This window comes from Macrobrachium nipponense, chromosome 1 (genome assembly GCF_015104395.2).
Source record: "Macrobrachium nipponense isolate FS-2020 chromosome 1, ASM1510439v2, whole genome shotgun sequence".
In the NCBI taxonomy this organism is placed as follows: domain Eukaryota; kingdom Metazoa; phylum Arthropoda; class Malacostraca; order Decapoda; family Palaemonidae; genus Macrobrachium; species Macrobrachium nipponense.
The window spans coordinates 130,693,421-130,718,845 of NC_087200.1; the positions used below are offsets into that span (position 1 = coordinate 130,693,421).

At 36.1% G+C, this 25,425-nt stretch overlaps 1 protein-coding gene across 1 annotated transcript in view; it reads right to left on the reverse strand.

Moving 5' to 3' along the window:
- Positions 1-25,425, reverse strand: part of LOC135219627 (uncharacterized) — a 404,265-nt gene that overhangs the window by 291,639 nt on the left and 87,201 nt on the right.

Genomic DNA, 25,425 nt, shown 5'->3' on the forward strand with positions numbered 1-25,425 from the left:
TAAACGCCGACTAACTCTAAATGACCTCGTAACTGGCGCCCCAACAACGGCCATCACACGCGCTGGAGCAATAACCTCCGGCCACTTTGCCTCATTTCCAATTAATCGGGTCTTCTCGTTCAGGAAAGACCTCCAAATTAGGCCTATTTACGAGGGCGGTAATGTGGGGTTTCCTGTCTATAAATAAGAAGCGTGCAATCATATACAAAATACACGCAATCGTCTAGAATGGCAAACATAACGTCTGCGAGTTTCCAGCCCATTCAAAAGTAATAAACGTGGACTTAAAACTTGAATAAACATTTACCTACTTGGCCTCTTCCTTATTCACTCTATGACTTGTCAGCTTCAACAAAAGAATATACTTTCCACTTTCGTCCAAAGAGGAGAAAAAACCCAAGAGAATACAAGAAAGAACACGGGCGTGATAAATTGGTGGGCGTTGTAAGGTAGATGCGGTGCATCTATAGTGACATATTATTATGTGGGCGGATAGGCCTTTTGAAAGAGGTGATCTATGGCAAGGGCGTGGGGGAAAATCAACCAGCGGGAGAGGCTTACGAGCGAAGATTAACATGCAGCATCCGATCTAGTTAGTCAGAGAATAGTCTCTTTCTTTATTTGAAATATATAACAACATAAAAAAAAAAGTGACAAGTTTACGCTGACCAACCTATTCTTTTCTTTCACCGACAATAATATTCGATCATGAAAATCAATGCAAACCCAAGGGATATTTTCACTGCAATATATATCATATTATATAATATATAATATATATATATATGCTTAAAAAATCACAGTATATATGCACGTGACTTCATTGATTAAGCGAATACTACAGGAAAAATGATAGTCAGAAATCCAAGCGCTTTCGTCTTTATTTTACTTTCATTCGTTCCTTGACAATGTCTTAGTAAAGACGAAAGCTCTTGGATTTCTGACTATCATTTTCCTGTGGTATTCGCTTATTTATATATATATATATATATATATATATATATATATATATATATATATATATATATATATATATATATAATAATATATATATATAATATATATATATATATATATATATATATATATATATATATATATATATATATATATATATATATATATATATATATATTATATGAAGGCGCTGATCGTAATGTCTCGTCAGCTGTTGAATAAGTTTAATCATGTAGATATATGCATTATACACATACACGCCTATCGGATCACGTAGGTTTTTACTTGAAATAATTCCATTACAGAAAACCAAACATCCTTTGAACACTCAGGTATTTAATAATACCATCAGAGAACATAGGTTGAACGATCCATTTTCCAAGTAACATAAGACAAGAGACGCTATTCAAAGAACTCAGACTGGAGAAAAAAAAAACTGCGCAAGAGATTCTGATTCTTTCCCAAACACAAACTGATCGATGTGCCGGAAGGGTTATCATCAACCGCGACCACGCAAGATCATCAATATCGGTCACAGATTCAATAACAATGAGACTGTTTGGAATACTCCCCAATAAATATATCGGTCTATCTAGCACCAGTAAATATACCAATCTCTTTAACTACTCTCAAAGCGTGTGCATTCAGAGTATGCGGGCGATAATGCCTAAATAGGGTGTTGGAATCACGAACTAGAAAGTAGACACTTCTTTAAATATGGCTCCCACTGAAGAAGCCTTTCACCCGTATCCTACTACCCGGCATAAGACTGCACCCATAAAACAAACACTTTCAGTCCCGGCAACAAAGAAAGAAAGAAAGAAACAAAGAGAGAGAGAGAGAGAGAGAGAGAGAGAGAGAGAGAGAGAGAGAGCTTGTCCCTCTTGCAATGAATTCTAAACCACAAACAAAATTAACGTATCGACCTTTGCGAGGGAATAGAAAGAGAAAAGAGCATAAAACTGAAAGCCAAAACTGCTTTTGGGAGTACAACAGTCGAGAACGCAAATCAGCGCATTATCCAATAAATATATATATATATATATATATATATATATATATATATATATATATATATATATATATAGATTTATATAATTTTTGGCGTTATGCCAAGCACTGGGGCAACTAAGGCCATTCAGCGCTGAAACGAAAATTGGCAATAAAAGGTTTGAAAGGTGTTACAGGAGGAAAAACTGGCAGTTGCACTATGAAACAATTGTTAGGAGAGGGTAGCCAGTAAGATGGACAATAGAGAATATGAACGGAGGTACAGTAAAAGGAATGAAAGTGGTTGCAGCTAGGGGCCGAAGGCATGCTGCAAAGAACCTTAAGTAATGCCTATATTGCTTCGAATGAGGTGCACGGACGGCACTAACCCCCTACGGGACGCATTACCCAATAAGCCAAAGATACAAAGGCGACTGGCTAATTGTTTATCTTACGGTCTAGCGGGTGTAAACCGCCACGACAGATAAATGTAGCTAATAATAAGCCTAACGAACAACGGCAAAAGATGCCCCATACATCATCCAAATTCGAAACGGGACTGGGGATTAAGTTGGAATGGCACGACGCCAGTCCGAAATTGGACTGTAGAGAAAGCAAAAACTGAGGATTAAAAAAGGCTAACAAAAGGGCCACCCATTCACGCAGCTTCAAGCGAGACGCCTGATAAGATCATTATCAAAGCAGGAAATCAGGAGGTGGGAGTGAAGCTAACGGGCTGTGTGTGTGTGTGTGTGTGTGTGTGTGTGTGTGTCATGATACGGCGATTGGAAGAAAGATGGATAACCAAAAGGGTAAAATAAGAAAACACAGAAAGGTATGGATTACGCCAGTTAAGGACGATACGACGATGTGAACACGACCATTCCTGGAATTATGTCAAACTGATAATTGCATGAGGAAAGCTGGCAATATCTTCCAAACGAGAGAGAGAGAAGAGAGAGAGAGAGAGAGAGAGAGAGAGAGAGAGAGAGAGACTGGTCTTACTAAGATCCAAATCCCTCTACTCAGTGAGGGGCAACACAATCAAATTCCTTATTCTCAACATTTCCAGAAGTTGAAAATGAAAATATTTCCGTCAACAAGGCCGGTAAGCCTAACGCTGAGAGACGTGTTTATCCTCTCCACGTAGTTCTCTAAAAGGCCACTTATCCGTCGAGTATATCACGCGATTATCAACGCAGTCTCAAGAGGTGGCAGGGAAACCTCCGCCTTGTTACGTTCGAAGTAATGAGACTGTGTCCCTTTTTAGATCCCAAAATACGAGACTCGGAATTCTCCCTGGGTAGAAAGAGGTTAGAAGGTTAATTGTTAGTCTCAAGGGTTATCCTGTATAAATTGAAATTAGAAAGAAATAACTGAAAAAACACACACACAATATATAAATATATATATATATATATATATATATATATATATATATATATATATATATATATCATAATTATTTGAACTATTTCATTGATTTTAATGAAAATTTTCACTTTCTTTAAAAGTCCTATAAAGCTTGTGTTGAGCTCTGTTTGGCTTCCCATCTTGGGTGTTGTTATATTTAGTTTAATAATATGTCACTCGTTTGTTTTTCCTTTTATATTCAACGAGCGGAGTGTTTTTCTGCAGTCTTTTGCTGGTTTGCCAGTTCTAGCCTGTTCTAGTAAAAGGGACTGTTTTTCGGCTCCAACCAGAGTTGATCTCGCCATCCTGCTTTTTTCTAAACTCGTTGACCCTAGTGGAAATTTTGGTCAGTGGTCGGCTTTTCTTCGGGTCGTGGGCCGAGTACTTGAGTAGCACACGCCTTTGGACAGTATCCTGTGCTGCAGAGTTGTTGCTTGCCTTCCGGCCATGTGCCACAGACACTGCTGTGGGACATCCTTATTACCCACCCAAGTGTGCTTTGAGTGACCTCTCCAGGAGTCGTCAGGAGACCCCCTGAGCCCAAAGAAGGGTGATATATTCTTCTCCTATTATATTATTATATTACCATGACAATCCACCGAGTTGGATTATGCATCATCACCAGGACCACCGTCGTCTCATCTTCCCTTGGATGTTTTCCCTGAGACTAATGTGGCCCCCATCTCTTGGACAATTTTATTAAGCTTTAAAGGCTAATTCAAATATTCATATATTTCGACTCTTAGAACGGTGAAAGTGTCATGATTTCTTTTGATATATTGAATATTACGTTTAGGGATTTTTCCTCGCGTGTAACTTTTACTATCGCGTGGAAGTGGAAATTTCGTTTTAGTATATCTGTTGTATTCTACCTTCTAGTTCTTTCCCTTTTGCTCATGGTCTGCTAGTTAGCTAGGAGAATGAAGGTAGTGCATGACATTTCCTGTACAAGTGAGTTTTTATAGGTCATAGATTGGTGTTTAGGGATATTCTTTGTTATTTATATTCATTCAGTTGGAAATAAATGAGTTTTAAAGTTTTTGTTCTTATTTTTGTCTATACTCCTCTGAGTGTCTCCTTCTGTTTGAGATGTGTCTTTGTCCCAAATCTTTGTCCAGTTCGGCAACTGATTGCCGTAAAGAGTTCCTACAGAATACAAATTAGGATTTGCTGTCCAGTTTGGCAACTGATTTCCGTAGTGTTCCTATAGAATATAAATTAGGATTTGCTGTGTTTCCTGGCTGGGATAACAGGAATTTATATATATATATATATATATATATATATATATATATATATATATATATATATATATATACACACACAAATACGCAGGGTGTCCATAACGTCTCTTTACAATTGAAAAAATATATTACTAATGCCATTGATGAGATTTGTTCTATGTACTCAGCAGTTAATCACATCGCATGTGTGTGTTTCAGGAACCTTGTTGATGAAATAGGTACTGTTAAATGAACCCCTACAAATTGCTACTTCTCAAGAAAAGGAACAATGTGGGTCATGGTTTATTGAAACAAAATCAGCTACACAAACTCGCAAAACTACAGAACTAAGTATGGAAGAGATCCACCATCATGTCCGTCAATTTGTGCATGGCACAAGAAATTTATGAAAAATGGACAGTGCTGGATAACGGGAGGAGTGGACGACCAAGAACATCTGAGGTAAACATTGATCGTGTAAGACAATCCTTTGATCGTTCTCATACAGTCCATCCGTACTGCTGCCAGACACTTACAGCTACCAGGTTCAACGTTGAAGTGCACAAAGTACGACTCGTGCAGGCACTCGAGCCAAATGATAAGCCAAGAACAGATTTTGAGGCTAACATGCTGGAGTGAATTTCTGAGGATGAAATGTTCCTCAACCGAGTTTGTTTTAGCGATGAGGCAACTTTTCATATTTCAGGGAAACTGAACACACAATGTGAGAATCTGGAGATCAGAACATCTCCGTGTAATAGAGTCCAAAAGTGAATGTATGGTGTGAGATCACGTGCAATCAAATCACTAGTTCATTTTTCTTCAATGAGATATCAATTGCCGCAAATGTTTACCTTGGACCTTTTGACTGAATATGTGACACCACAACTAGATGACCTTCAACCAACCATCATTTTCCAGCAAACGGTGCACCACCACATTTGGGCTGCATTTTAGCGGGGTTCCTAAATCAAACATTTCCAGACCGGTGGACTGGAAGGGATGGCCCAATTTCCTGGCCACCTCGTTCACCAAATATCACTCGCCTAGACTTCTTTCTATGGGATCATATTAAAGATATCGTGTATTGAACAAAGATACGGGACATTACTGACCTCAAGCAAAAGATCACTGATGCCACTGCCACCACTGGTGAGGCTATGCTTTAGTGAATATGTCGAGTACCTTCGTGATGTGCTTCGCGCAAGTTAAGGTGCTCATATAGAGGTGTATTAAATAAGGCTAAAAAACTTCAATTTTATATATATATTTTATATATATATATCACTCAAAATCGCAAGTGAAAGATAACACAGTAGGTATAGGCCCTGACCGGTTTCGACTATTTCTTTGTCAATGGTTTAGAAATAAAATCGTCACCGTTCAGGACCTACACTCGGTACGTTATTTCTTCACCTGTGGTTTTGGGCGATATATAAATCACTTGTCAGTGTGACTATAATCTCACACACACACATACACAACGTTTTAGAAAACATAATGAAAACTGTAAAGCAGTCTACCTGTCAGCAAAAACATCTGACATTGCTCATTATTAGCTAGCAAACTTTTCTCATTATCATTCGAAACAGTGTAAAAAGAACCTCCGTAACCAACAACCTTTCCAACGAGTGCTATAATACCATTTATACATCTGGACATAAAATCTAACATCACAACAGCAAAAATAAGTATTATCCGATGAACCCTCTTGCTTCATATTTACGATGCGTATCTGTTTTATAATTTGAGTATCCATACTAGATCATTCTTAACCTTTACTGTGAGATCTCGGGAATCTTTTCAGAATCATCTTCTATAAATTCTAAAACACTTCTCCATGGCTACGAAAATGCTCACCAAATGCTGCGCACAAGAAGCACGTCTTGGCATAAATTTGATTGCGATGGGAATGCATATTCGAAATCGTGCCGTGGGATACTGTCGCATGGATTATTTCCCGATACCTATATTCACAAGGGCAGCCACAGTGCCCTTTACAGATACGACACCCTGACGTACTTTACGTTTTAAAAGGAAGTGATTCGGTGTACATCGAATACCTTGATGTCACAGCAACAATTCTGGGGCAGCAGACCTTTGAGTGAAAAACATGCTTATCAATAAACTAAAGGAGAGTGAAAAGAAAGTACTTACACGTAAGACGAATACTCCAACAGTGACATCTACGTGGGAACTAAAATCTAAGAGCGCGGTTTAAGTCACGCGCATAACCAAAATGCAAATTTGTTATGGTACAATAGTACAATGGCTTTTGATACCTTATCTTCAGATGCTCTATCCTGATTAACCGTTTTTGTTTTGAATATCGTCCTCGTGAGCAACCTTGAGATAAAATGTTCACATGATGGAAACTAGAAAATTACAACACAACTATCTGTTAATAATAAAACCTACTTTAATGGGAAAAAATATAAATACCGGATTCCAGATTTATTTTTTAATATCTGCTTCATCAATTTAAGAACTTTTATTACTGTTGGCGCGAAGTAAAAACTATACAATAGAGCCGAGGTTAATTAAAAAAAATACTCGCTATCATATTTATAACCTATTGCGCCGAAAATGGCATATTTTTATAGAGAGCATTAACTTGTAAAAACAGAGAAACGGAAAAGCCACAAGAGCCCCAGGGTGCGAGTTATTTGGCATCGGCACAGACACGGCCACCGAGGTCAACCTCGAGCGATGAACGATGAACACGGAATGTAATCGCAGCGACATCGGCTTCAATATATCAAACAGGATTAAAAGGCCGACCCCGACTTCGCATACATCTCCTAATGACGGATTTATGACCCGTCAAATTGAAGTCTCAAAGCGATTTCGACAGCTCTCCCGTAAACACACCACACAAAAGATGAGCAACCAATCAAGGCGACCAACGACCAAGCTTTAATTGTTTAGTCATAGCGTAACCACATACTGTACACCACACACACACACACGAGATACGGGCGCACAAACTCCCTTCATTGGATTTGGCCCACATGTTCCACACTCGGTAAACAAAGAAGGGGGCGGGGGGTGGGAAGGGGGAATATATTTATGGGTTGTATCATCATTTCGCCCTCCGGCCCTTTCGTCAATACCAGGCCTATGCGAAATATCAATCACTACTGGTACAGTATTATATTCAAAGAAAGGGGGTGAGGGGCAAGGGGTGCACAGTTCTATTTTTTGCCCCTTTCCCAGTTAATCTCATCAGCCGTTCTCAATCCGTGTCATAGTTTTTATGCCTCAACCGCGCGGTAAACAACATCTATGGCTACGCTATCTATGGCCAATTGTATTCTGCTCCATTGAGCTTATTGAAGTCGATGCACCGAGTGCCGTCCCACAGATGAGATCTCTTTCCTTCTCTCCTTGCACGTTCAGAAACGATCCGCCCCCAAGAGGTTTCGTAACGGGGAATGGCAGCCCCTTCATAAAGGCCACGCTGTATTCACAAGCTCACTTATCAAAGTAACGAAAAATAACATCTTTTCCAGTCTCTGTTCCGGCTTGTTAAGTGCCTACTAATCCCATGTGCAACATCTTCCCTTTTATCTTAAGGCTTGTATTCACCACAAGAGTTGAATGATGTCATCTTACATCTCGGGAATTCTTAGAAGCTGAGGAAAAGTTTCAACAGAGAATAAGGACATAAATCAGTATAATGAAAAACATGAAAACGTGCTTATAAATTATAACTCAGTAAAAGAAGTAAAATTACCAAATCCATTTGAAACATAAATTGCCAATATACAGACTACATTTCATGAGATCCTTCAGGCCATAAAAATATTAAGTATCAATCAACTATATTTTACACACTATTAACTAGATCGCACATGACAGAATACTATTTAAAGGCTTCTTTTTGCACAAAAACGTTCGATTTTATAGTCGAGCGAACACCAGCATTGACCTTGCCGCCGTCGTAGAACAAATATTTAAAATAGGCGACTATATCTAAAAACTCACTCTTTAATCACCACTTGATATTGTAATTTGATACCTACTTGCATTTATATAAAGGCAAAAGACACGAATTAAAGTGAAACAATGGAGTACCGATGAAAGGCCTTTCGACTCTTGTCCTTTACTAAGCTTAGTAAAGGGCGAAGTCTAAAGGCCTTTCATCGGTACTCCATTATTTCACTTTAATTATTGGCTTTTGCCTTTATTTATATATTCATCACGTTCCAAATTTTCGTGATTCAGTTGAACATATTTCTAAATATTCGCTCTTTAATCATCACTTGAAATTGTAATTTGATACCTGCTTGCACTGCTTCCACACACACACACACACATATATATTATATATATATATATATATAGTATATTAATTAAAATATATATTATATATATATATATATATAAAATATATATTATATATTAGTATATATATATATATATATTACTATAATATATAGATAATATATATATAATAGATATATATATAAATATATATATATTATATATATATATATCATATATATAAATATATATATTATGTTTTTTATAAATAAATATATATATATATTATTTAATAAAATTTATATATAATTATTATATATAGATAATTATATATATATATATATATATATATGTGTGTGTGTGTGTGTGTGTGTGTGTGTCTTATTGTATACACAAAAACAGGTTGTAACGAACAGTACATATTATAACACTAAAGGAATATATGATTCAATCGGTTTTTGCTTTCGTGTAAAGTTTATAAACGACCCCCATAGAGGAAACTTTAATATCGGAAGGAAAATCACTCCTTATTCCAATTTGCATAATGGCTTTCCGACGGAGTAGGCAAATGTATTATTAACTTCCGTCTCAGTAACCATTATTTTACAGCCTATCATGTCAACTTCATCAATAGTAAAAAAGGATGAATTTAAAAGACATAAAATCATACATATAGAATGTTGGCATGGTAGCTTTATCGTGTTATTTAAATGACAAAGGAACATACACATATTTCGCCGGATCCAGACAGAAGTAGGTCATCTATAAATATATGCAAAGTAATCTGTAATTTGTGCGCTAGCCGCTCACGGACGTCACAGAGAGAGAGAGAGAGAGAGAGAGAGAGAGAGAGAGAGAGAGAGAGAGAAATTCAATCTTATCCAATCCTAGGAAACAATGCCTGATTTATCCATAAACAGAACAGCGAAACAAATACCCTTCTAGCTTCCTCTCGTAAGAAACACAGGCGAAAAGAAGCGAGTTATATCCATATACTTTTTTTCAATCACAGAAAGTTTTCTGGGTCACCATAAGAAAACCCTTTACTAAAAGGGAGGCATCATCTTTAACTTCCTCCTGAAGTAGGTCAGAGCCGCCAACGAAGGCGCGTCGCTGAAGGTTAGCGAGATGGGAGGGAGTATATACAGGGTATGGGGGAAAGGGAAATTGGCAGGCTGCCAGAGCATCTGGATTTGAAAATCAGGCCAAAAGCCGAAGGGAGTCGGCCGGATGTTTGTACGTTAAATTGAAACGATTTAAGGCAAAACATAAGAGATTGTGATTCTTCTCATTAAATCTGGACAAATTCAGCTAATAGAATTAAAATTCTTGTTATTTAGTCTAGACAAATTCTAAACAGTCTTTTTATTTTCCTATATATGTAATGATATACTTGCATGCCGTAACTGTCTTTGCTTTTAGGTATATTACAAGATGAGTTTTTTAGAATTATACCATATAAAATTGTCCAAATAATAAGCGGTTTTCACAACTAAGTTTGAAACTTTATATTTCAACCCGAATATCAACAGTTGCCACGTGTTAAAAAACGTACTTGACTGACCTTTCGAGGTTCTAAGATTAACATTTATTCAGCATTTATGCAATGACTTTGGAACTTTCACGCCAAAGTCAATATTAACCCACACATTAAGACAGTAAGAGCAAATAACACGATGGTTACAAAATGGGAAAAAATGATCTAATCAAACAAACTGCTATAATAATATTACTGAGAAGCATATCAACGAGTTTTCTATCTTGCTATCTATTTCGACATACGTTCAAACACGTCAGTCTCAACATCAACTCCAGTTCATAAATATCTATTAGCCAAGAGACGGCACATTTTTGTCGGCCATCTTAAATTTACACATGTTATTTAGGTTCATGATTTTATTCTTCCAGTATTTAACTTAAGAAAAAGAAGACATTTTCATCTGTAGTCTTTTTGTTTATTCGTCGTTGAATATCATTTTTCCTTTAAATACGAGAAAATATATTTTGAATAGAAATATTCACATTCTGAATATACATATTTATTTTTAATGGAAATATTCATAATTTGAAAAAATCTATACTTTGAATCAAATTATTTATATTCTGAATAGAGTATCAACTTGGTCTGGAGCTTGAATGTGCGCGATGTGCGTGTAGAGAATTGTTTAAAGCCATTAAATATCAATCTACTGCTCAACATCCCTAGAAATTCATCACGTTTAGGTATCTTCAAACTTCAAATGTTCAACATTCAGTCTCAGAATTATTCCACTGGGTGCTATTAATGGTCAAGGAAACAGCGACTTGGGAGTAATGCAATGACCGTCCTTCATTTCCTTAATAAGTCTGATGACGATAACGAATTTCCAGACTAACTCGGGATACAAGGTCAATTCGATCAATAAATTATTAATTCCTTTCCATTAACAGGTGAATAGTAGTGGCAAGAATAGCAACAAACACACTTCAAATAGATGGAATATGAATGCGACAATTTCAGCACTATGAACGAATAACGGAGTTCATAACGGTGTCATAGAAGTACTGCTATACAGTACTTCTATAAAGCAAAAAGCCTACAGCAACCTTGGGAGTGAAATCAGCACGGAAAAATAACAATGCAATCAGATAAATTCTCAAGGTCGCACCATGACGTGATACTTTAAAGAAGGCTCCCTTTGCTGATGACGTAAGGAGAAAGAAATACTCGAACGAACCAAAGTACAACAGGTGAAATTCCTCCTTTAAGTCCGTTTAAATGTGATTCTAACACACAGTATTAGATTCCCGCGACCGACAGCGTTGACAGACCGATCCGGCAAAATTCTATCTAGGAATGAATTCCAGTTCGTGAAGATAGATATGAATTGCAACTACTGATGATTGAGTATGTAAATCTTAAGAGGTCTTTGATCCCGAATTTTTAAAATGAGAACCTCAAAAATTTACAAAAACTGAAAGGTAAATTAAAATAACGACGTACCAGCAACCACTAATTACAGTTTATTTTCCCTTATTTACTACGACCCCTACGAAACAATTTTCTGTGTATTTCCTATTTTTACGAATAATTGGATATTAGAAAACAACAAAATGCGATCAGCCCATACACTACTTCCCTTTCTTCAGTCGGGTTTACAATATATATATATATATATATATATATATATATATATATATATATATATATATATATATATATATAATTAAAGGAACGTCAACAAACAAATATCTAACAAGTATAGACACACAAAATTACACCAAGCACAGTATTCATAACGTTTAAATGAAAAATTATGAGAAGGCTCAAAAGGGGAAAATCGATAGACGCCCTCTCCATTTCTATATATAAACATAAATCCTTCGTACCCAAACTTAATTTGCAGCTAATGGTGATTTCCTCCTAATGGAACATATACTATCATCACAGCCTTCCACCCCGAGAGAGAGAGAGAGAGAGAGAGAGAGCTGAGAGAGTGAGACATGCGACTGAGATAGAGGAGAGAGAAGGAGAGAGAGAGAGAAACAAAAAATTTCACAAGTAGAATCATGAACGCCATAAGAATACATCTAAAAGTCAGTAATTATATTACATTTTGTTACAATCCAACGAAAGGTAATACATTAGTTATGCCCGACAACCTGATTAGAAAGACCCCACTTTTATAGAGGCACTCTTCTTCCCTGAATCAGAAGGCACATGTTCATGAATCAACCAAACCTTCCCGAAATTCTAGGACCCCATTGTCCAGAATCCCCAAGATAAAAAGGATAATATTCCATAAAACAGTCGTGACGGGGAGGCGGGACCAAAACATCGGAACCCCATGAATCTGGAAATCGGGGTTGACCCACAATGGCCCCCAGTGACAGACAGCCCATATGGCACTTTCATTGTCAAGTGTTGCATCGGTAAATCTAATTACGCCTCTTGACATACAACGGCACACTGCTCAGTTGGGGGCATTAGGGTGACAGTACAATGTCTGATCAAGAGGAGGAAAGGTACAATGTCTGATCGAGGGGAAGGAATAAAGGGCAAAAATGTGGAAAAATGGGCTAAGAAAAAGAAGGGAACAGAAGTGGAGAACTACAGGACATGTGAATATGTACAACGTTACACTATTCTCATGACAATCATCATTACACTCTCAATGTTAAAATAATTATGGTAAAATAGGATGCATTAAAAACAAAAAGTTTTGAATTAATATTAAAAAGTTAACAGCAATAAATCATACCAATAAATGATGTTATGAACATTAGAAAGACGATTGAACGCTTTAAATGAATGCTGCTACCTGTAATTCTATGAACAAGTAGCATAATTTATAAATACACACAATAAGCTTCCTGGCATAGTTTTAGAATACAGAATTTCAAACAATCTAACACGTGAGTATCAAAGCACACATACACACACACACACACACACCTGTGGGCCATTTTGAATCTGGTGTATCGATATGGTTATCTGAAACTGATCTCAGAGAATGATGAAAGGGAGGGGTTAACAGCACTTAGAAATTCAACCTTTAAAATCGCCCCCTCCCCACCAACCCTCCTTGGTCCCAAACCCGGAGCGCAAAAGGCCCTCTCAACCCAACACCCTCCGTCACACACAATAGGATCAACTCCAGACGTCGATCTAAATGGGACCAAAATGAAACGAGCGCTTGGCCCTTGTAATTATTACATTATGGCTCTCATCCATGAAATCGCTCTTACGACCCCCTCACGTCCATTGTTCCTATATAATATCATTAGTCGTGGAAAAAGCATTTGGCCGTTCGGATCGCATCAATACCCCAAGCCTCAGCATAGCGATAATTACATCCGATTACGAACGATGAAAGTTCCCCTGAGAGATAGAAGTAGAACACTTACTTATTGCAAAATGACGAGAACGTCAAGTGACGTCTGGTGACGACAACCGCGAGAGTTGCATAACACGAACTGCTGTAGCGATGTTTATCTCTAAAGCAATAAAATTCCATTAAATTATCTTTGTTCATAGACAAAAATTTACTGAAATGTTACATTTTTTCATAACGCATTTCTCTATTTCATTTCACTCTTATTAAAATGAACATCATGCTTAAATTTCGATCCAATGTATTGTATCTTATATTTAAAAGCCCATTTCTGCCGATTTCTTAAAAGTAACATTCTCCTTTATGCATTGAGAAGGTGAGAGGCATCAAAAAGAAAACAGACTCCAAAAGCTAGACAGGGGGAGAGGGAGGAGGAGAGAGGGGGAGGAGACAGAGAGAGAGAGAGAGAGAGAGAGAGAGAGAGAGAGAGAGAGAGAGAGAGAGAGAGGCAATATTAGAATAGAAGTTTATATAATCAAAATGAATAAAAAAGCGCAACAATGCACGAACACGAATACTTACCAAGAAAACGGCATTAAGCAACGTTTATAATTCACCCAATAAATGCTAAGGGGAAGCGCTGTCTTACTTCCTCTCAAATAACGGCATAATAACATCTTTCAAGTAGCAATTTATAAACAAGGCATCCAGGGGACGGGGCATTACTGCGACAGTAGTGGCCCAATTTCATAACGTATTTCACAGGCTCAGATCCGCTCCAGCCCAAACTACTCGACCACCTTTCTCATTATAGATACTGACCTACTCAGAAAAATGCTGAAGGAAAATAGGATGGAAAAAAGAAAGACATTTTTTTACGTTGCATGGAACCAGTAGTTATTCAGCAACGGGACCAACAGCTTTACGAGACTTCCTAACCACGTAGAGAGTGAACTGCTATCACCAGAAATGCACATCTCTAATTCATCATCAGTGGAATGCCCGAGAATCGAGGCATTCCACCGAGGTGGCAGGCCAAGACCATACCGATCATGCCACTAAGGCGCTTCCTAACAAGCAAGAGCAACGCCAAATTACCGAAATGATAAAAAAAGCAGTGGTGATATCATAAGATTAATATAATGTACAGTCTTAATCTTCACTAATTATGAATCCTCATGGCACTGCAAAGATTTGAGTACGGACGCGCAAACATACACTTTATATCTTCCATAAAACATACGTCACTTTTTACCAGATAAGTATGAAAATTTAATAACTACAATGACCTCTTAACCTCTCGCGATCTCTTCACACTTTTTTTTTTTTTTGGGGGGGGATGCGCTGGTCTCTTCTACAAAGCCTGAGATCCATTTGATGTCAGGCTTTACGGAGACAAGCGTATCCAAAGAAGTGTGAGCAATTCGATTAGTTGAGGGGGGACTGTGGTTATTACAATTTTATATCTTAATAGGTGAAACACTATTACAAAGTTTATGCAACAGGCTTTACTTAAATGCCATATAACCAACTGCTTTAAAAGTAATATTATAATCTCATAGGTCAGCTGTGTCCAATATAATCTGAATTGCAAACGCGTACTGAAAAGACCGCATAACGATAATTGTAAAATATACTTGAAAGTCATGCATAAAATCCGACATTCATTTAAAAATTGACTTCCTGTACATATTTTACATATTACCAATAAAAATATGCTTTCCGTGGGAAATTTTAATACAATAGTCATTGTAAGGTTTCCTCCTCACCGCACTTCCCCTATGCTCTCCCGCTTCAAATCTGATATTTCCTTTCAAAACATAAATTACAATTAACTTTACGTCCCACTTTGTGAAGAAGTACATTAATAAAAAATACGGTCATCTCAAATGGTGTTATAAAAAGACGAATGGGAAATTAATAAAATCACACTTCAAACAAATAAAAAATGAACTGAAATCCATTAGATATAATGCTGTTGATAGGTTGCCAGAGTATACTGCCACCACAAGAAGACCTCCAATCAAAATATCACCATTTCCTGATACGGCATTGAGACAAAAGAAATAAAATAAAAATAAAAATAAACTCTGACTTAAGGAAAACAAACACACGAAGAAACCAAACAATGGGGTGTTGCCACAAATCAGAGGAAGTAGAAGATACGATGTTTCTTTGTATACATGGGATGAATAAACCGGCTTCATTATGGCAACCAAACAGATACATAAACGGGATGATACATGCAATTTAGAAAAAAGAACTGCGTATCCACCATTTACTAATAATAGAAAGACTTCACCAACGCTTTTTAAAATATAACCTAGTTTAAAATATAACCTAGGAATCTTCAAGAACTTTCGTAATTCATGTCTTCTATTCGCACCGTTCAAAATATCCCTTTAAGACACTACATCTGAGAAATGATAAAAAGAGTTAAACTCTCAATTTTCGCAGTATAGAACATAATCATCTTCATTTTATGAAAAAATAAAAATAGTTAATTAACTAACTACTTCAATCTACATAGATATGAAAATGCGTGAAGCCTTCGAGCGTTGTTACGTACAAATCCCCATGACTAAGGCATAACAAAGTTGGAAGTACCAACAATCTATTTTAATCATTACAAAGATGTCACTAGCACTAAAAGATCTCTTTTATTATAGGTCATACTCTCTTCCATTTTCTTAACTCCCACACACACTAAAAAAACCGATATGTAGATTTCCCCTGGGTGATGTAAGATGGCTAAGGACACCAGCTGCCTTTGATTACGATTACCTGTACCGGAAGTGGTTCATTAAGTTTTCGAACCTCTCATTAAATCCGATTACAAGCCAATTAATTTACCATACCATTTTCAGCAGCTATTATAATAAGAAATCCCAGGAATCCTCTAATTATAATTGCCCGCTGCCGACACACCCTCTAAATATTATAATTAGAAAAGCCAATTGTTCCTGTTGACGCGCAACCAACCTTTATCATATCGGCGCCTTTACTACATTTTTGCGCTTTCATATTAATAGCTCCTGACAAAGTAATGTGATTTTAAATTTTTAAAACATGAAAAAGAATCTATTGTATGATGGTAAGCAAGCTATGAAAGCCCGACACCGTGATATTTATATTCATTGTGCACCTACTCCAAATTTTATTTCTCTGCTTCTCTCGAGTTTTGAAGTTGAAGAGTATCTGTCATTATCTTGAAGGCGACCCTACCCATGTCTTACACCTGTTTCCTCCTCTTTCTTGGTTCACAAACATGAAATTAAGTCATCGTCTCTCATTTTGGTTACCATTCACAAAAAAATAAAACATGCTACGATACACATACATACATACATATACATACACATACATACACACACACACACACACACACACACATATATATATATATATATATATATATATATATATATATATATATATATTATATATATATATATATAATCAAAACATTAATATCAGACGCGTAGAAAGTTATTACCGTCATCAGAGCATGACACGTTCACATATTCTCTACCGTAATGCTTAACGGTACATGTTTTCTATCAGTAACTCAAACCGTACAATGACCGAAAGAGCAAGTGGCAAATAAGACCTACAAAGGGGGAGATGCTCCCAGCACGCCATTGGTTCTCAGATTTTTAAGCCTAACAGCGAGCATCCAGCTGTGCATAAATATTTTCAAAATGAAAATGAATAGGAGGTTTATGGCGGGTAAGGTTCTCCTTATAACCAGTGGCATATATCCTTATAAAGGGATCGATGCTCTCTCTGCCAGGGTCGGGTTACACAGCTATAGGCTCTTTTATTATCATTTTCATTCGGTGATGCCATCTGGCGCTCAAGCAAACACCACAATACAATGGCTGACAACCGTCCCTTTCTCCAGTTTGGTTTAGTTATTTGTCTAATAGTTCACTAAGTGCACGCACCTGAGCCCCCCTCCCCCGGCACATATACGCTCCTCATCTCTCTCTCTCTCTCTCTCTCTCTCTCTCTCTCTCAGTGTCTTATTGGCGGGTTGATTGTTACGTAGCCGAAGACCTATGCTTTCATGGTATACAATCTGACAACACTAAACACTCACATCTGTTGTTGTTGAGAGAGAGAGAGAGAGAGAGAGAGAGAGAGAGAGAGAGAGAGAGAGAGAGAGATTCAAAGAAAACAAACAGCCTAGTGTTTATTTATAGTTAAAACTTTTCCAAATACACACGAGTACACAAAACACTGCAAAAACAACTATCAACTGTATGAAACGAATAAAGAATTGCCAGTTTTTTTCTAGTACTGTATAACTACTATAAAAAGCTTCCACTACTGTGGACGTTCGTAATCTTTAGGAATCCACCTTAAAAAGTTACAAGAGCTTGCTTCGTTGGAAAAATAAACCTTACTTCTTAAATAAAATATCAACAACCTTTAAGACGACACAGAGCAAAAGAACAATTAATGTCAGCAGTTGTCATTTCAGCTGATGAATACTACTGTGAAGAATTACGCAGACATTTCAAAATGCTTACGTCTAGCTTCTGAAAGATCCATCCGTCCTTAACAACACTTTCGTTCCCTACTCATAAAACCATAACAAACAGCAAAATCGGTAGAACGTAAAACAATATGAAGCAACAGTTAAAATGTAAGCCATTAGTAAGAAAATCTGTAAAAACTAGCGGCCCAAGACTTCAAATACCATACATAAAAAAAAAAAAAAAAAAAACATAGGAAGTAACGTTTACAACAAGGTAAAGAGTCTCCTCTTTTTACCTGGGTTTACAACCTAAGAGCCGAGAATTGGAACACGCTTAAAACCTGTCACTCCGTTGTAAACATACCCAGGGACTTTGACCTCACCCAACCGCTGCTACCACAGCCTCATCTTTTGTGATCATTACGGGGACGGGTGGGATCCTTTTGAACATCCATTTACTAAGCTTGGAAAGCCACATAGTCGAAGAATTGTAACAAATACTTATACCAATAAGGTTAAGAATTTTTTTTTTATATCCAGCGGCGAAAATCATGAGCAAAGAGTGTATCCATAAAATATGTATTCAACAAATATATATACTACTTTTTAGTTTCACCATGGTATCAACTACTGAAAATAAGACATACCAGTTGTATGAAAAATCCCATTATTTTCTAACCAAGGGTTACCATACACTATGAGAACAATAAACAAACTGAAAAAAAAACTTTATATACAAATTATTAATCTCAAAATGGGGGGAAAAAGGCCTTGATACCCTACTTGACTAAATTAGTGAGAGAGAGAGAGAGAGAGAGAGAGAGAGAGAGAGAGAGAGAGAGAGAGAGAGAGAGAGAGAGAGAGAGAACAGTTTAACGAGCATCTTATTACGGAAAAATTAAACAAGTTCTGTACAATTAAGCGGCAGAGAGAGATCCATCAAGGAGTGTATTTATCAAAATATTTATCAAGTTAATACCAGATTATTTTAGAGTGTAGTATTACATACTAAAATTGAAAACTGTATATTTTGTATAAAAAAAAAAAAAAAAAAAAAAAAAAAAAAAAAAAAAAAATGCCTTTTTCTCTTTTAATGTGAATAAGTAGGATAATTCATCACAAACAGAAGCTAACCAAACATTTCGTAAGAAGCGATAAGTGACAGAAAATATTATTACTAAAATAAAAACAATCATTACCTGTAGATGAGAAAGTTCGTGAGTTCAAGGAGCCAAAATACACAAGAGAAGAACAGATAAAGCTATGAAATACATAAAATCTCATATAAACATGATTACAAGAAGGCAAACTGCCCCCCTCTCTCTCTCTCTCTCTCTCTCTCTCTCTCTCTCTCTCTCTCTCTCTCTCTCTCTCTCTCTCTCTCTCTCACGTAAACACACACACATCTAATGTTATTGGTGGCTATGGCCGTACGAATACTTTAGCTGCCAGATGCTAGCCAGAATCAGGACGCCAGAATCTATCCCTTCTCCCTTTCCCCTTCATCCGAAACTGAGCACTAACCACTTTACGAGTCCTAATTAAAAAGCGTGAGCATCCTCCTATAAGCCCTTGTACTAAAAAGACCCCTCTTAACAGAGAACTTCCTTCCCATATGGTAGCAATAAGGTTTGGGTTCAATTTCTATTACCTTTGCTGGCCCACACTCATCTCTCAAATAAAATATGACGTTCATAGCAATCGATTCGCTATGGAAAGTACTTAGCATTGTAACATTCTTAAGTATTCATAAACTGAACAAGAGTAAAAATAAAATACAAATTTGGAAAACCTAACATTAAAAAAAAATAAGCTGTAAGAAAAATGTTCCTTTAGCAATCAAATGGTGTACCCAATTACAGATATGTTTACCAAGGCCTACAAGGTTACCTATTGTAACCTCTTCTATATTAATTACCATTTGAAAAGAATCTCATTATCTGACACACCTGGTGATTTCTAAGGGAAATTACGCTACCATAGCATGTACGAGTACTTACAATATTCAGCTGTAGGCAATAATCTGCCTGTACTAGGCAACATAAAAACAGCATATGTATCCTAGGGCCTTTCTTAAAAATAGCATAATATATCCTAGGCCCTTTATTAAATCTTAATTGCCTACATTCTAATAAGAGTACGTATGCTCAATAAGTTTAATTATATTTCAGAGTTGTATCATGCCTTCAAATATTTCAAATCCTGCCATTTTCTGAATATTCTTTACAGTTACGGCTGCAAGGTTTGTTAAGAGTCGTTTAGTAAGTATCGTTTCTTGATTTAAGGCTAACTAATTTGACATCAGATTTATACTCCATTTCAAATTTCTAACATTCCACAAGTTTTTAAGCATTTGGAAAAAGAGCATCAGCTAATGTCCCCGAGACTGCACAGACCTCAATGTGTTGTTCTAGGTATATTACAGTAAAATATTCACACACCCAGATTTAGGCACTTATCTAATGGAAGAGTGCAAGGAGAATCTTGTAACGTGAGAGGATTTGGTAAGCATATCTTTGTCTATTAAAATTATTCCTGAGCATAGATGTTATATACACATCTGAAAAGATACTTAAACAGAAAACAAATATGTTAGAATACTGTATATTTTATTAGGCAATTTGTCCTTCAGACACTCCTAAAAATTTACTAAATCTTCCACTGTCTGTTACATAAACTGCTATGAATTTCTCTAACCAAACACTATTAGCATTTCTGCCATTACTCTCGATATTTGGTAGTAAACATTAGATCAAATTAGACGTTTCCATGATTGATCAAAAACCAACGTGTGAAAGGAGAAATTATAGTATAGTATACAACAAAACCATTTCTAAAGACTATAAAAACTGAACCTGAAATAACAGACTAGTGAGATGGACCATTTGCTTGATAAAGCAAAGGAAATCCTTCCTACCTGCTTCAAATACAATTATTTCAGTCTTGTCTAATAATAAACACCTGGCAGATAGAAATGCAAACTAAAATTTCAATAATGACCACCAAAAATTTTTTTTTTTTTTTTTTTTTTTGCAAAATTTAGGTGAAGCAGCATTAAAACAAAAACATACATGCCAAATATTATTAATATCACCATCATTATTATTTAGCTTAATGAGACTACTACATCATACTTAGTTGAACGGGAACACTGCATCACACTGCTTGACTCACAGGGCTCACCCAAAAGTTTTCTTCAAAAATAAGACTTGAAAATTCAAAATACAGATGCTGAACAGCCTAGTGGAAAAAGACTGAAAGGAGTAGATGACAAACAACAGGCAGACTGTGGGAGCTGATGTTTGCTGATGATTTATTAATTATAGCAGACAAAGAAAAACTGCAAAAAAGGCTTTTAGCATGGAAAGGAGCCCTAGAAAGGAAAGGATTCAAGTGAACATTGGAAAGACAGAGCTAATGATTAGTAGTAGAGAAGAACATGAAGAAGTAAACAGTCAAGTGGAAGATGGTACAGCACTAAAGCAGAACAATGAGTTTAATTACTTGGAATCTATAATAACAGGAGGGAGGTACTGAGAAAGCAGTGAGACAGAGAGTGAAAGAAGCATGGCAAAAATGGAGAGAAGTAACTGGGGTTGTCTTAGACAAGATAATGCCATTAACGCTCAAAATGAAGATTTATAAGACAATTATCAGGCCTGTACTGTTATATGTGGCAGAAACTTGGGCACAGAGATTTGGATGGTGAGACGGATTGCTGGAATATCACTACTGGATAGGAAAAAAGTCAAGATATAAGAATGTGCGGTATATGTAATGTAAAGGAGAAGGCTAGAGAAACTAGTCTGAAACACTATGGCCAAGTAATAAGAAGAGAGGATGTGGAACCAATCAAGAGAGCTAAGAACATCCCAGTGATGGGGAGGAGGAGTGTAGGCTGTCAGCTGATCAGATGGATGGATGTGGTGAGGAGGGATATGGGTGAGGTGGGACATGGGGGAAGAAGATGCAAGGAATCGAAATAGATGGAAAAAGTTCATGTCCTCTCCACGATAATACAAAAACTTAAAATATCTTATTTCTAAAATCTATGAGAAACTCAAAAGGATGCATATTTGGCCCTATTCACATTAAAATTATAAGGAAACATTAGTGGTTTAGATATTCAAACATCAAAACCATGATCCCAAAAAATCACTCATATACATATACAGTTTCAGCATAACTATATACAACATGATGGTTACACCAATTTAGTAAATAGCTAAAATTTGTGTAAAATTGACTTACTACTATTTGTTTAGTACTGATATAATAATACCAAATTATAAGTGTGAAACCCTTTTATGAACAGTACTAGTACAAAATAAAAGGAGGCGACAAAATTCCTTTAAGTGATATGAACATTTCTGGTGATGCCAGACCAAAGACTCTGCTAAACAGAAATTACTTTGTATTGATATTTGTTTCTTATATATTCATACTGCAAATAGGTATAACGAAATAGGTATAATGAATTTTTCATTAGTTGTTCTAAACCTCTTAGTTATTCAGTCACAACATCTAGACATATAGGTATGCTGAATTTTTACTTGTAGTGCAAAACTTTAGAGAATTCTGGGATACAACTGTCTTGTTCCAAAATACCCACACTCAAAGACTTCACTAAGAATACAAAATGGACTTCACTAAGAATACAAAATGGAATGAATTAACATCCAAAAGTTACGCGTAGCCTTCGAGATGAGCATAAAAAAAATGGTCATACACAGTAATATGCATACATATTACTGAAAGAAGAGAAAATGGGGATAAAAATGTATAAAAACAAAAATTCTGGTAAGTATACATAAAATTCCCCTTCATGACAAAGTCAACTACAGCTGCCATTAAGTACTAAAATAATCTATGACTGGTATTACAGATTCATATCAAAGCACATGGAAACTTCAAGATCTTACAGCAGCTTAGCAAAACAAAAATTACAATCTCTAAATATCCTTTAAAATAAAACAAAGGGGTTAAACCTGGAGTAATACAATGTTAAAGGAGTTAGAAAACTATATCAGAGCTCAAAGGAAACACTGAGAAAATACAGGGTGCTTGAAGCTGGGAGCCCACCAGATTCTCCAATAAACCTTTAAAACACATACAGTGCAGTTCTCAAGGCACACAGTAAGCAGCATTTTCCCTTAAGAAATTTTCCTTTAAAAGTTTGCATACACATTGTTTTGATTGCTTTGCTTCTCTTTCTGTAATTATGTACCTGCTGCCTTGTTTAATAGCTTTACTAAAGGTATTATCACTATTTTTACTCTCTCCTTTCCCAAGGCTTAAGCTCATATGTACTCTGTTCTTATACCTTCTCATACAAGAAGAGGTAACAGCTTATTTAGGAAAAGGCAGTAAGGCCAAAAGGCAGGTGATAAGGACAAAGAAGGTAGTGGAAAAAGTGGAATCAATGTCTTAAGACACAGGAAGTAAGAAAGATTTTGTTGTATAAAATGAAGAGTACTATGTGGAAATACAGAAATGACAAAAGAAACACTACTTTTATCATAAAATGAGAAGCCAATTTTATAAAAAAAAAAAAAATTTGATGCAAAATAAGCCAAATGATTTACAGCCAACTATGAGGTTACACTCAATTTCCATTGACTCAAGGAAATACTTATGCACATCCATTTCAGGTAGACCATGCAATAAAAATTCTTCACTCTCACAATCATGGTCATACAGAAAAAGGGTAAAGTATATATAAGGAACTATTGTAGAATAGGACTGCTGGATCAAGGTATGAAAGTATAAGAGAAAGTATTGCAAGAAAAGTTAAGGAACATTACTACATAGCAATTATCAGTTTAGCTCTATGTCAAGAACATCAACCAAACAGGCAATCTTTTTAACTTGACCGCTACATGAGAAGCTGCATGTGCAAAGCAAAAGATTTCAGTGTTTCTAGATAGGATAGACTCCTCAACATGTGGTGTTATGATAACAGCAAAAGTTTTTTATAAAGTGGCAGGGATATTACAAAAAATAAAAAAATTGCAATTACTCAAAACCACTATATGTACATGGCCCAATGTTGATGATAAAATCAATTCAGATGTATTATATGTGTTTGAAGGAGCAAAATGTAAGAGAGAAGTTTTGGAAACCAAAGTAGGCAAAAACCGAACATGATGTGAACCAATGGGAAATGCAAGAGCTGAAAAGTCTCCTCTGAAAATTGGGTGTGCAAACACCACAGTAGAGGATACAATAAATGCTATTTGATTACACTAAAAGACCCTCATAGAGATAGCTGGAAGATTTGACTTTCAATGAGAACTGACAATGGAACATCCAAGCAGGAAACGACAAAAGGAACAGATGAAATGCAAAACTCAGAGAGCAATGCTATTGGGCCGAATGGTAACTGCAAAGAACCTTTAGTTAGGTCTACAGTGTGTTGTGTAAAGCATACTGTAAAGGTAGCCCCATTTCCCCAACAGGAATCAAATGGGAAGAGATCCAGGACACTGGATGAATGGTGAATAACAGAAAGCACCACAGCTAGAGGTGGAATATACCTTGAGATTATTATGTCTTCAATGTGATTCTACTGTATATTTATCAACAACTGCCTTCAATAGCAAATTTACTCCATTGTCTGGTTAGTAGTCTAAATTTGTTTCCTTGAATTTATATTGAAGATGGTAATATCAGTTATTCTGAAACTATAATCATAACATAACTCACTATTCAGAAACTGACTGTGACTACTTGAACTGCAGAATAGAGGTGTCAAGACCAATAACATAAAAATTAATTAGATAATACTTTAAATTCATGTAACACTTCATAACCTAGTACATACTTTATATATTACTAATATACTGTATTTTTATAGATACAGTATATATATTGCTATCATAAACTTGATTCATAATCGTTCAGAAAATGTCTTAACTTGAATCCTCAACTGAATGTATCAACACCACTATTAGTGCCTACTCCTATATGGTTACTAAGAAACTGCCAATTCTCATTGCAAAAGGAATATAATAATCTAATAATCTTCTGAAGTAGTTTTTATAATGTTTCACATTTATAAAGGAATTTACAAAATATACACTTTATTATAGTAAGCTGCTCTGCAACTGGCTAAATTTCAGTGTTCTCTACGCAAAGGTTCAAATTGGTAAAATCCCAAAACTTCTACTATATACAACACCTGAAATATAACTGACTCTTTTCCTGCCTTCCAAAGGGCACAACTTAATGTCTCATGATGCATAGGATCCATAAGGACATAAAAGCAACCATGTCTTGC